The following is a 13,041-nucleotide window of genomic DNA, read 5'->3' as shown; positions in this document are numbered from 1 at the left end:
TATCTATCTATCTATCTATCTATCTATCTATCTATTTTATACATGAGTTTATTTTCTAGTGTAAATGTCAGAAAATACAGTATGGCAGAGTTAAAATGGAAAAAAATACAGAGAAACAATACAAAAATGAATGACTTTTTACTTGTTAAAATATTCACATGAAAAGCTATGCTCTCCGACTTGAAAAGAATGTGCTTGAGTCCTGTATTTTTCCCTACCCTCTAAGTCATTGTCTACCATTAAAATGAAAAGTGACATAAAAGGCTAGAAAATCTGCAGTGGTACATGGTTTCTCCCTCCCTCAGTCGGTCTTCCCCTTTCTCTCTCACGTCACTCTCTCTATCTGGAACGTGTTCAGCAGAGCAGGCACCATGGGACTCTTCTGCAGTGATTAATTAGCCAAATGCATTAACACCTCGCGAACCCAGCAAGTGTAATTAGTGCAGAGAATTAGCAAAAGTCGGTCAGATTATCTTGTCATAGCTTGTTATGAAAGTTAGACGTAAGAGCAAGCTATTACTCAACCTTGGAATAAATCTCCACCCACTTGTAGTACAACCAGACTGATGAAATGCACTTAGACTGCACCCCAGAATTATTCAGTACATCTAATGTGTTTCATTTCTAGCTAAACGACGTCAATACCTAAAGAAAAGAGAGAGCTGTGTGTGCACATGCTTAAAGGTGGACTATGAGTTCCTTCATGGTTTCAGCGCAATTTCATTTTTGTCTCAAATCGTAGGAATCTCTTGTAAACTTCAGACAAACACTAGAGGCACAGGCTGTGCACCAAAATACAACAAACCATTCCAGCCAATCACTGACAAGATATTTAGGGGAAGGGGGGTTGGGGTTAGTGACAGTTAGTCAGTTAGTCATGACAGTTACGGAAACATGTTTTTTGAAATAATCCGACACTGACTACATTTACATGCACAAAATATTCAGTTGTTTGCCCTTATTCTGAAAAAGACAATATTCTGACTAAGCTGTTTACACGGCTAATGAAAGTGAATATTCCATTAATATTAATATTTACAGGTAGTCGTGCAAAATTAAATATTAGTTAAATATTATAAAATTCAAACAAATGAATAACTGTAAGTGGAATATAAAGGTTTACCAATGGTGGAGGACATTGCGAACCAACCAGCTTCTTGAAAAAGTCAGCGTAGCTACGTTTGTGCATATCCAAAGACCTGTTGGTATCCAAGTCTTTGATAATGTTTAAAAGCTGTGTTTCTCTTTCTTATCGGGACACAGCCTTGCAAACTGTTGGCTGGTTTATTTGTGAGCAGCAACCATAGCAACGCCAAAGCTGACCATAAGCTGTAAACAGGCAAGAGGCCGTAAACTGGGTGTAAAACACTGTATACATGTTCAAAGAAAGTCTCTAAAACCCGAATGATATCCCCACATATCGGAAAATGCTATATTTAGAAAAAGGCCTTGTTCTGAATATCCAACTAGAATATGTTGTTACATGACACCCCCCCCCCCCCCCCCCCAACCACTTCCCCTCCTCTCCCTCCGCATAGCTACAGACACAGAAATGGCACATACTAGGAAAGCGCATTGTGGGACTGGCTCTAGTCGGCTGGATTCTGCACAAGAACAGAATTTTGGAAAGAGACTTCAGATACTATTAGGGGACCAAAGGTCATATAAAAGAGACTTCAGATACAGTATTAGGGGACCACTAAGGTCTATATAAAAGAGACTTCAGATACAGTTTAGGGACCACTAAGGTCTATATAAAAGAGACTCTGATACAGCATTAGGGCACCACTAAGTCATATAAAAGACTCAGATACATTATTAGGACCACTAAGGTCTATAGAAGAGACTTCAGATACATACTAGAACACTAAGTCTATATAAAAGAGACTTCAGAGACAGTCATTAGTGGACCCACTAGGTCTATATAAAGAGACCTCCATACAGTATTAGGGACCACTAGGTCTATAAAAAGAGACTTCCGATACAGTATTAGGACCACTAAGTCTATATAAAAGAGACTTCTGATACAGTATTAGGCACCACTAAAGTCTATATAAAGAGACTTCAGATACAGACTAGGGACCACTAAGTCTATATAAAAGAGACTTCAGTATACAGTACTAGGAACCACTAAGGTCTATATAAAGAGACTTCAGATACAGTATTAGGGACACTAAGGTCTATATAAAGATACTTCAATACAGTATTAGGACCACTAAGGTCTATATAAAAGAGACTTCAATACAGTATTAGGGGACATAAGGTCTAATAAAAGAGACCTCCGATACAGTTTAGGGGACCAAAGGCTATTAAAAAGAGACTTCAGATACAGTATAGGGACCACTAAGGTCTATATAAAAAGACTTCGATACAGTATTAGGGCACCACTAAAGTCTATATAAAAGAGACTTCAGATACAGTACTAGGGACCACTAAGGTCTATATAAAGAGACTTCAGATACAGTACTAGGAACCACTAAGGTCTATATAAAGAGACTTCGATACAGTATTAGGGGACCCATAAGGTCTATATAAAAGATACTTCAGTACAGTATTAGGACCACTAAGTCTATATAAAGAGACTTCAGATACAGTATTAGGGACCACTAAGGTCTATAAAAGAGACTTCAGATACAGTTAGGGACCACTAAGGTCTAATAAAAGAGACTTCAGATACAGTACTAGGGCCCACTAAGGTTTATTTTTATTTTTATTTTTATTTTTTTTCAAGCAAAAATAGTTTCCAATAGACAGAATTTCACCGATCAACCTACAAACCTGGAGGACATTATTCACATCTGAAACCTCGACCTGTTCCTTGATGTTCTACCAACGGAACTTTCAAAATGTTTCCAATGTTTGACTTATGATCTTCTCAGATTGTGAACACATCTCTTCTTTCAGGTATCTTTCCACGGCCCTGAAACTGCAGTAATAAAGCCACTCTTAAAAAAGAACAACCCAGACAAGTCACTAATGAGCAACTATAGGCCAATATAAAACCTTCCGTTTTAAGTAAATCATTGAAAAAGTAGTCTTTCAACAACTCAACCATTTCTTGTCACTAAGCACAGTTTTGATACCTTTCAGTCGGGTTTCCGACCACACCCCAGCACTGAAACGGCTCTTGTCAAAGTCTTTAATGACATCCACCTTAACACAGATATGGCAAAATTTCAATCTTAGTATTACTTGATCTCAGTGCTGCATTTGACACGTATCGACCACGACATACTACTAGACCGATTGAAAACTGCGTTGGCCTTTCTGGCCAGTACTAAACTGGTTTGAATCCTACCTAAAAATAGGGATTACTTTGTGTCTATAGGTAATATGCATCTGAGCGTACAAATATGACGTGCGGAGTTCCGCAAGGCTCCATTCTGGGGCCTCTTCTGTTAACATCTACATGCTCCCAGGTCAGATTATGGAGAAAAACCAAAATACTTACCATAGTTTTGCGGACGACACACAAATTTACATAACCTTATCGCCAGGGGCTATAGTCCAATACAAAACTGACTAAGTGCATCGAACAAATTAACGCTGATGTGCCAGAACTTTCGGAAATTAAATGCAGGAAAAACTGAGGTGGGTGTTTTTGGAGCAAGAGAGGAACGATTAAAGTCTGCGCTCAGCTTCAAACAACAATGTTAAAAACACAGACAAAGCAAATCTTGTGTAGTCATGGACTCAGACCTGAACTTTAACAGCCACATTAAGACAATTACAAAGTCAGCCTACTATCACATTAAGAATATATCAAGGGTTAAAGGATTATGTGTCCCAGGATTGGAAAAACTTGTCCATGCCTTTATCTTCAGTAGACTTGACTACTCTGTAACGGGGTCTTTACAGGTCTCCCTAAAAAATCAATCAGACAGCTGCAGCTGTTCAGACGCTGCTGCTCGAGTCCTCACTAAGACCAAGAGACTGGATCACATCACTCACTCATTCTAAGTCTTTACACTGGCTTCCTGTGTCTCAAAGAATTGATTTCAAAGTACTCTGCTAGTTTATAAATCTTAACGGTTAGGTCCAAAATATATTGCTGATCTGCTACTACTCATTGAACCACCCAGACCTCTCAGGTCATCTGGGACAGGTCTGCTTCTGTCCCCAGAGTCAGAACTAACAGGGTGAAGCAGCTTTCAGTTCTATGCTCCTCATATCTGGAATAAACTCCCAGAAACCTGTAGATCCGCTGCTACTCTCAGTTTCTTTTAAATCAAGTGAAGACCTTTCTATTTGATGCTGCCTTTCTTTAAATGACTAATCATTTCTTTAAATTTCTTATGCTGCACTGTTGTTTTATTCTTGTGTTTTATGTTTCTTTTGTTTTAACTGTCTATTCATGTGTTTTCCGGTTTTTTATGCTTGTGATTTTTAACTGTTTTTACTTGTGTTTTTATCTGTTTAACTGATTTTGTGTAAAGCACTTTGAATTGCTGTTGCTGAAATGTGCTATACAAATAAAGCTGCCTTGCCTTGCCTTGCCTAAGGTCTATATAAAAGAGACAGTGTCTGATACAGTGGGAAAGAAACCTAAAGGTGCAAGTGGTCCCACTGTAACAGGTGCAACTAAATGAACAGTCCCCAGAGATGTATTTGAGATAGTAAGTGAAAGCAGCTGTTCGTGTTGACAATGAGTGCGTTTGGGCTTTTTCTGAAGATTTGATTATTTCATCCCTCAGGTTTAAAAAATATGGTACAACAGGCAGAAGAGAAATGATTTTGAAAATGTATATATTGGGTGAAAGAAAAACAACAGTGATTATCTGTTGACAAGTCTGTGGAGTGAAGTGCCTTTCTCAGTGATTCCTGGACAAACTCTATAATGGGTAACTCTCAAGGGGTAACCATTGAGTACACACTAAGGAGTACACACTAATGGTGCGTTCCATGTGAACAGGGAAGTCGGAATTTACAAATTCCCCTGAAGTCGGATATCCGACTCGGAAAGTCACAGAATCTTTACCAAATCTTTACCTCTGTGCATTATAATTTTTCTCAATCAATTTGGCACATTTACTGAATCAAAACTAACAATTACCATAACTCTAAGTACAATCCTCACACCACGTGGTTGTTTCAAATGTACAAATCCAACAATAATTACATCTCTTTCGTCAAAACAAAAAGTTCCTTTTCCTTTATCATTGCTTAGACCAAGTCAAAATGCAAAGACAACATGTCAAATGATAGTGTACTCTGAGAGGGTGATAGTTACCCAATCTGTAATATTGCCCAATGGCTAACGATGTATATTTAGGCAGCTGAATAGTATCGTTGTCAGCCATGGCTAACACTATACTTACTCACCACACCATCCAAACGCAAATACATAAAGAAATAAAAAATCTTGCACAGGGAAATAGAAACAGCAAAGAAGTGCAAGAAAAAAATGCTGCAAATGTATTATCCCATCTCCTCTCAGTCTGGCCAAATTTTATCATTTTGTTGCGCTTAATTGTGAGAAAATTGAATTTTTCCCCATCTGGCCTAAGTCTATCCATCTGATAACTTTTACAACAATACCACACACAGGTAGGTTATGTATCTAACATGTATGTGACAGGTTATTGGGATTGTTGGTTGCTCTATTTTGCATGTAAGGATTTACACAATGATCATGTGTATAATTACATTTGAGAGTTATATAATTCAATAGCAAAATAATGCAAACTATTTTGAAATGCAAGGCTTACTCAATGCATCTCAAAGCAATGATAAATGGCTGTAGCCATGTGAACAACTGGCCTAATGTTCATGAAAACCTTCATAAAGTTTGATAAAGATAAAGAGTAATTCAACCATAAGCAATTGAGAAAAACAGTAGTGTCCATCTTCTATCTGGGGCCATGTTGCCATGGTGTTTGTATGCGCAAAAAAAACAGCCTAATGGGTTGTTATCAACTGGTATTGCTAACATGGCTAACCTGGCTAGAGCTAACCCCACTGGTAAACATTACACCCACTTGTAATGGAACACGGTCAACTTGGGTGTGACATAGTCCCAGCTAGGGCTTCAGATCTTCTGCGGTAAATGGACTATTCCACTATTATTCCAAATATGACAATGTTCAGAATATGATACAGGTCATTGTAAACTGCATTTACCGTTTGGATATTCCGAAAAAAAAAATTCTGAATATAGCATTTCTCTGATTAAGCCGTTATTAATCTTTGGACATGTGTACAGCGCATTGAGATTCTGAGTCTCACTCAGGGTTTTACTGCAGTTTGTGACAGTTTACAGCCTCTTTCCTGTTTATGGCTTACAGCTGCGTTATTATGGCACCCACGCAACTTCTATGAGGGACCCGCCCTTCGATAGCATTCACACTCTACTATTGGCCAGGCATCAATGCTGACATATGTAAGGTAACCCGATTTGTTCAGGTCTTTTCCCCTGGCCAATCAGCTATTCTAACCATCCGCACTCAAGATCAATGTTTAACCCCGACCAATCAGGGACTTACCTAGAAGTTACCATAATAACGCCTTACTGCCAGCTCTGCGCGTTGCTATGGTTTCTGTACACAAACCAACCAGCCAACAGTTTCCAGGGCTGCGGTGGAGATGCGTGGCCAAAAGAAAAACCCACATTTCTGGTCGCATGGAGAAACACAGCTACTTCTGAATATTATAAAAGACTTACAGTGGTGTGAAAAAGTGTTTGCCCCCTTCCTCATTTCCTGTTCCTTGCATGTTGACACCTTAAGTATTTCGGAGCATCAAACCAATTTAAACATAGTCAGGACAACACAAGTAACACAAAATGCAATTTGTAAATGAAGGTGTTTTTTTAAAGGTGAAAAAAAATCCAAACCATCTGGCCCTGTGTGAAAAAGTGATTGCCCCCCTTGTTAAAACATACCTATAACTGGGGTTGTCCACACCTGATTCAATTTTCTAGCCACACCCAGGCCTGATTATTGCCACACCTGTTCACAATCAAGCATCACTTAAATAGAGCTGCTTGACACAGTAAGGTCCACCAGAAGATCCTTAAAAGCTACACACATGCCGAGACCCAAAGAAATTCAGGAACAATTGAGAAAAAAGTCAATTGAGTCTATCAGTGTGGCAAGGTTTAAAGCCATTTCCATCCAAAGCTTTGGGAATCCCGCGAACCACAGTGAGAGCCCTTCCCACAATGGCGAAGACATGGAACAGTGGTGAACCTCCCAGGAGTGGCCGGCCGCCCAAAATTACCCCAAGAGCGCAGCAACGATCACCAAGAAGTCACAAAAGACCCCACACAACGTCCAAGAACTGCAGGCCTCACTTGCCTCAGTTAAGGTCAGCGTTCATGCCTCCAACATCAGAAAAGACTGGGCAAAAATGGCCTCGTGGCAGTTTCCAAGGAAACCCACTGCTAAGCAAAAAGAACATCAAAGCTCCGTCTCATTTCTCCACACCATCTTGATGATCCCCAAAGACTTTTTGGACACATTCTGTGGACTGATGAACAAAGTGGAACTCTTGGAAGGTGTGTGTCCAAGTATATCTGGCGTAGAAGGAACCTGCATTTAATAAAAAACACATTACACAAAGTAAAATATGTGTGGTATTGTGATGGTCTGGGGCTTTTTGCTGCTTCAGCCTGGAAGACTTGCCGTTTAAAAGAGATGACTGCTGCTGTCTACCAAGAATCCTGAAGGAATGTCCGACCATCTGTTTGTGTACTCAAGCTGAAACGAACTTGGTTCTGCAGCAAGACAATGATCCTAAACACACCAGCAAGTCCACCACCGAATGGCTGAAGAAAAAACAAAATGAAGACTTTGAGTGGCCTGCCAAAGTCCTGACCTGAATCCTATTGAGATGTGGTGGTATGGCCTAAAAAGGCCGTTCATGCTCGAAAATCCTCTAATGTAACTGAATTAGGACAATTCTGCAAAGATGAGTGGGCCAAAATTCCTCCAGACGCTGTAAAAGCCCATTGCACGTATCGCAAAACGCTTGGGTGCAGTTTGTTGCTGCTAGGTGGCCCAACCTTATAGGTTTAGGGCAATCACTTTTTCCACACAGGCCATGATGGTTTGGATTTTTTTTCACCTTTTAGTAATAACCCCTTCATTTACAAATTGCATTTTTGTTTACCTTGTGTTGTCCTTGACTATTGTTTAAATTGGTTTGATGTTCCGAAACACTTAAGTGTGACAAACATGCAAAGGAACAGGAAATGAGGAAGGGGGCAAACACTTTTTCACACCACTGTAGATATCAACAGTGACATTTTAAGAAGGTGGTTGAAGGAATCAAAGAAGAACGCTGTGTTCAAAAAAATCTGCCTGGCTGCATACAAACAGGAATATTGGTGAAATACAAACTTTCATTAGCCATGTAAACAGATTAGATGGGATATTGTCTTTTTTGGAATAAGGGAAAGAAAGCAGAATATGTGCATGGCCTTCAACTCTACTATCCACATGCAGACTCACCCTAGGGGATTTCACTGATGAGATCTTTTTTTTATTGCATGCTAAGCAATACAAATCACCCAGCGTAGTGTTGTGATGAGAATAAAACCTTTGACCAGACAACTGTATCAACTGTATCAGAGTGAAAAAAACAACAACTCCAGAACAAGCGGTGTGATTTCCCCACTTTGCCTCCCAGGTATTGCTGCCTCGCCCCCAGGCAATGGCTGATTTCGAGGGCGGTTTTTCAAAAGAAAACACTTCCTCCGGGCCACCACTCGCTCCGTGTTAAGAGACATTGTGGCTGTGCAGCTATTTCTGCCGGCCCTTAGAATGGCGTGCACAAACAGAATGGCTGTGGACAATAGGCAGCATGCAGTGAAGTGCAGGCTATAATGAGGCAGATGTCTGGCTATTGGGAGCCCACAGCAGGCGGGGTGGGGGAGTGGAGGGTGGACGGACACATCCCTGCTTTTGTTGATGGGGTTCACTCTCTCTCTCTCTCTTTCTCTCTCTCCATCTCTTCTCCTTTGCCTCTCATGGCCTCTTGCTTATTCTTGTCTCTTACAAACATGTGAACATGCACACATGAAAACACACACACACACATACACACATTTCCCCCCACCTCCATTGGTTTTAATTATCCCACTCCAAATCCGCCTCTCCATTAGTAGCTGTAAATGGGTCCCCCCCTGTACATCCCCCCCCCCCCCCCCCCCCCCCCCCCCTCCCCGGCTCCTCTCCATTCAAGGCAGGGAGAGAAGCTGCCCTTTTGAGCCCCTGTCACGCCTTGCCGCTGAGGTCTTCAGGTTCTCACATTCCCTCTCGGCCAATCAGAGGCCCGCACGGACCCGGGGCCCAATTAGATGACAGTGTCCTGCCAGAGGAAAGGAGGGCGAGAGAAAAAAAACAGAAAGCCAATCGCTGTATTAATTTATTCAGATTCCCTCCGGGGACGGACTCTGCTGGAACGCACCCCGTTTTTATGTACCCTCGTACCCAACACCCCCCACTCCTCCCTCCTCTTCATTCTTTTATTGCATTTTGTGAAGAGTGATAGAAGAATGCAGAGTATTTTCTTTTCAGGCACTTTTAATATGTGCCCCCCCCCCTTCACTTCCCCATTTTATCCTCCCCCCCCCCCCCTCCTTCAAGTTACTTACAGAGAAGTCTCAATAGATGGGAAATTCATGTCTTTGAGCCCCGCCATATGATGTATGAGAGAGAGGCTGGTGCAGAATTAAAGGAAGGAGACAGAGAAAAGGGGGACGGCAGGAACTTGAACCCGCAAGTGTTATTGTGCTCAAGGCGAAGGGGCCAAAACATAGTGTCCATGGTAAATAAAACGGAGAGCTTCTTCAGGCCCCTCAACAAACCTCTCCCTCCCTCCCGTCCCCTCCTCCCACCGCCCCTTGTGACCTGTTGCTTTCTTCCAGCCACCATTGTCCCCGAAGTGTGAAGTGGGTGACATCACCGCTTCCTCTTGTAAACAGGTGTGATGGGACGGGGAAAAGTCCACTGTGCGCCTCGGGGGCTCTCGTCTCTTTTCAGTGCGTGGGTTCCATTTCACCTCACGTCTCCCTTGCCGCTGCTGGAGGCCCACCCTTACCCTCACCCCCCCACCTCCCCTATATCTACTGTAAGCACAAACACAAGGGAGGAAACCAAAGAGAGGTTCATTTAAAGCTGACAGATCCCCCATCTTCTCTGACAAAATGGCATAAAGAGGAACACGGTTAGAGAGTCCAGCTATGTCGTGGTGCGCTACATTTCACTCATTACAATCATCTGTCTCTTTGGTGTGAGACAAGTGATATGTTTTGTTAGTGAAATGGATGTTTTAGAATTTAGCTCTCTAAGATGAGGACAGAAAGTGCCAGCTGTGTCTGCTTTCTCCTGCGAGACTGCAGCGTTCAGTCATTACATTTGTTTTTAACATTAAATTCATTTAGCAGGACGCTTTTATCCAAAGTGACTGACAAAGAGAGCCACGAGTAAATCACCCAAAAATTGCAGGAACATATCATCAAATGAGCAAAACCGCTTCAAATGCTATATTTAACCCTTGTGTTGTCTTCCCATTAACCATGAACTTGTCCTTCCAGGTCAAAAAAAATGAAAGAAAATGAACATTTGTTAGTGCATTTCCGATGTTTTAGTCGCTTTTTCTGATTATTTTTTTAAGACCTGAGCTGGATAATAATAGGTTTTACACTTATTCTTGGAATTTATGGTCAACAAACCTCATTTATATCAAATTACACATACATTTTTAGTTAAAAAGGCAGAAATTATGAATTATTTTGACTAACAGTTAAGATCAGAGGATGTTGAGAGGATCACAGATGGGTAGATGTCCAAGTTTAGATACTGTTTGGAAACCAATAAAAAAAAAAAAGAATTCAACTGCTATAAGAGTGAAAGTAATCATTGATGTTACTTGAAGAATGTTGTATGGAATCATCCATGTTCTTTTTGGGCAATATGGTTGAAAGAAATCCATATTTCTGATATCAAACACTTTGAAATGGTTCAATTTGATGCAAGGACAACACAAGGGTTAAAAGTTAAGAATCCTCAATTCTTTTTTATTGCAAGCACCTGCAAGACGTTTATACAGTGGTGATCATAAGTTTATGAACCCACGCTAAAGTTCACTAAAAAGAGGAATAATAAATCATCTTTTTAGAAATTAATTTTAATGCCTTCATTAGAAAATTAGAAAAAAATCCGACCTTTAAAGGACACCTATTTTCTTTGTGAATGAATAATGTATTGTAAATAAATAAATATCCTTAAAGCTTGGATTTTTCCTAATTTTCTAATGAAGGCATTACAATTAATTTCTAAAAAGATGATTTTTTTCCCTTCTTTTTAGTCAACTTTAGCATGGGTTCATAAACTTATGAGCACCACTGTACCTGACATTAATACGTCTTTTAATGGTCCAGTGTGTAACGTGGTTAGTTGTTCATTACCAAAATCTGAGTTGTCCTTTTTCATGAATTTTTACCACTACCATCAATTCCAAGTATTCCTATTGGCTTGGGTTTTTATTATTTTATATTTGCATTTTTATGAACTAGGGCAGACGCTCAATATTCATGCTCCATCTGGATATACGTCAGCCGGTGAGGGACATACAGGACATACTGCTCCACCTTTTGCGTTTTTCATTGTCATGATACACTCACAGGTGCTGCTAATGCTGCTAATAGGTATCGTCGTTTCCTGGCCCTGGCAAGTTAAATCCAAATTACTGAGTCATGTCATGAGTCTTCGTCTTAGCCCAGAAAAAGAGCAAAAGACCGGCTTTTTGAAGCGTGAAGGCCACCGTAGCTGTAATACGTACTTTGAACTGCGTTGCGTGAGGGAGTTGATCGCAATATATGATCTCTACGCTAGATGGGAGAAATTCCCACACATTTGGCCTTTAAATATAAATAACTCCGTGGTTAGCACACAGGATGTTCAAGTCAATAATGAAAAGTTGTTGTGAGTAAAAGTTTTCTCGGACCACTGGTGATCGATGAGTGAGGCAAAGCGCAGTGAAGCAACCCAAGCCCTGGGTTGCCAAGGTGATGATTGAAGATGGTTTCCTATAATATTTTCTCCAGTGTCCTTTAGTTATATGTCTGTAGGCCTATTGATCTGTTTGACTGGATTCAGACATCTGCAATACATCTCCAATCCAGCTCTCACCTAAAAGCAGTGTGTTTGGCCATGAGTCACAACACTGTACTGTCAGTATAGTTATCTTAATTTCTTCTTAAATAAGTTCTTTTTACAGGTTGTGAATTTTGTTCTACCCTTGTATTTACATGTGCATTTTTCAATCCTCAAAGTTTTTTTTTTCCAGTCATATACAAAATAATAGCAGTCCAACATCACCAACCCCATAAATCTTGTTTTTTGGTAGGAGTGATATTTCTACATGGCAAATAATTGTAGTGTTGTAGAGTCATAAAAAAACCAACAGACCAACAGTCATGACATGCATGCTGCTCATTCTGTGGAATTGAATGTGAAAGTAAATGGGGCATGTTCAAAATAATTGTAAAAGCAGTGTTGTATTCAACTAGTGAGGTGACTGATTCTGTGAAGAAACACATTATTGGCAAATTATGGCCCATATTTAAGGAAGGAAGGAAGGAAGCAAATGTTGTGCATGCTAGTTATAGTGCATTTCACTCTGAAATACTCAGCAAAATGGGTGGTTCCAGACATTGGTCTGAGGAACAGCGGACTTTGATTAAAAAGTTGATTGAATGGGGAAAACATATAAAGAAGTGCAGAAAATGATTTCAAATTCTACCATTGGAATGGATGGAAGAATAGGCAAAATGGAAAAGGTTCAACCAATGATCAGCTCCAGGAAAATCAAAGAAGACTTAAAGTAGTTGAGTACTCTTACGATCAGAAGAAGGCCATGTGAAGCAAAGCTTTCAGCTAGATAATGGTTATACCATAGTTTGTGTAACAGTAAATGTTTGTAAAGAAAAATGCAAATACTGCTATTTTTATGAACAGCCTAATATTCCTTGTTCTTCACTTTCTGTAAAGATACAGCACATATTTGATCAATTTTGGTCATGTTTTGATTTGGAAT

At 40.2% G+C, this 13,041-nt stretch overlaps 1 long non-coding RNA gene across 1 annotated transcript in view; it reads right to left on the bottom strand.

Annotated features, from left to right (window-relative positions):
- Positions 1-4,819: 4,819 nt before the first annotated feature.
- The window catches only part of LOC116695711 (uncharacterized), a 24,798-nt gene continuing 16,576 nt past the window's right edge, over positions 4,820-13,041 (bottom strand). Inside the window, exons 2-3 of the long non-coding RNA XR_004333540.1 lie at positions 6,608-6,611; positions 4,820-4,832 (exon numbers count right to left, since the gene is read on the bottom strand). This is a non-coding gene — a long non-coding RNA (uncharacterized LOC116695711). The remainder of the gene's footprint in view (positions 4,833-6,607; positions 6,612-13,041) is intronic.

The sequence above is a fragment of the Etheostoma spectabile genome, chromosome 9, assembly GCF_008692095.1.
Source record: "Etheostoma spectabile isolate EspeVRDwgs_2016 chromosome 9, UIUC_Espe_1.0, whole genome shotgun sequence".
Classification (NCBI taxonomy): Eukaryota; Metazoa; Chordata; class Actinopteri; order Perciformes; family Percidae; genus Etheostoma; species Etheostoma spectabile.
This window is presented reverse-complemented; position numbering and strand designations above follow the sequence as displayed.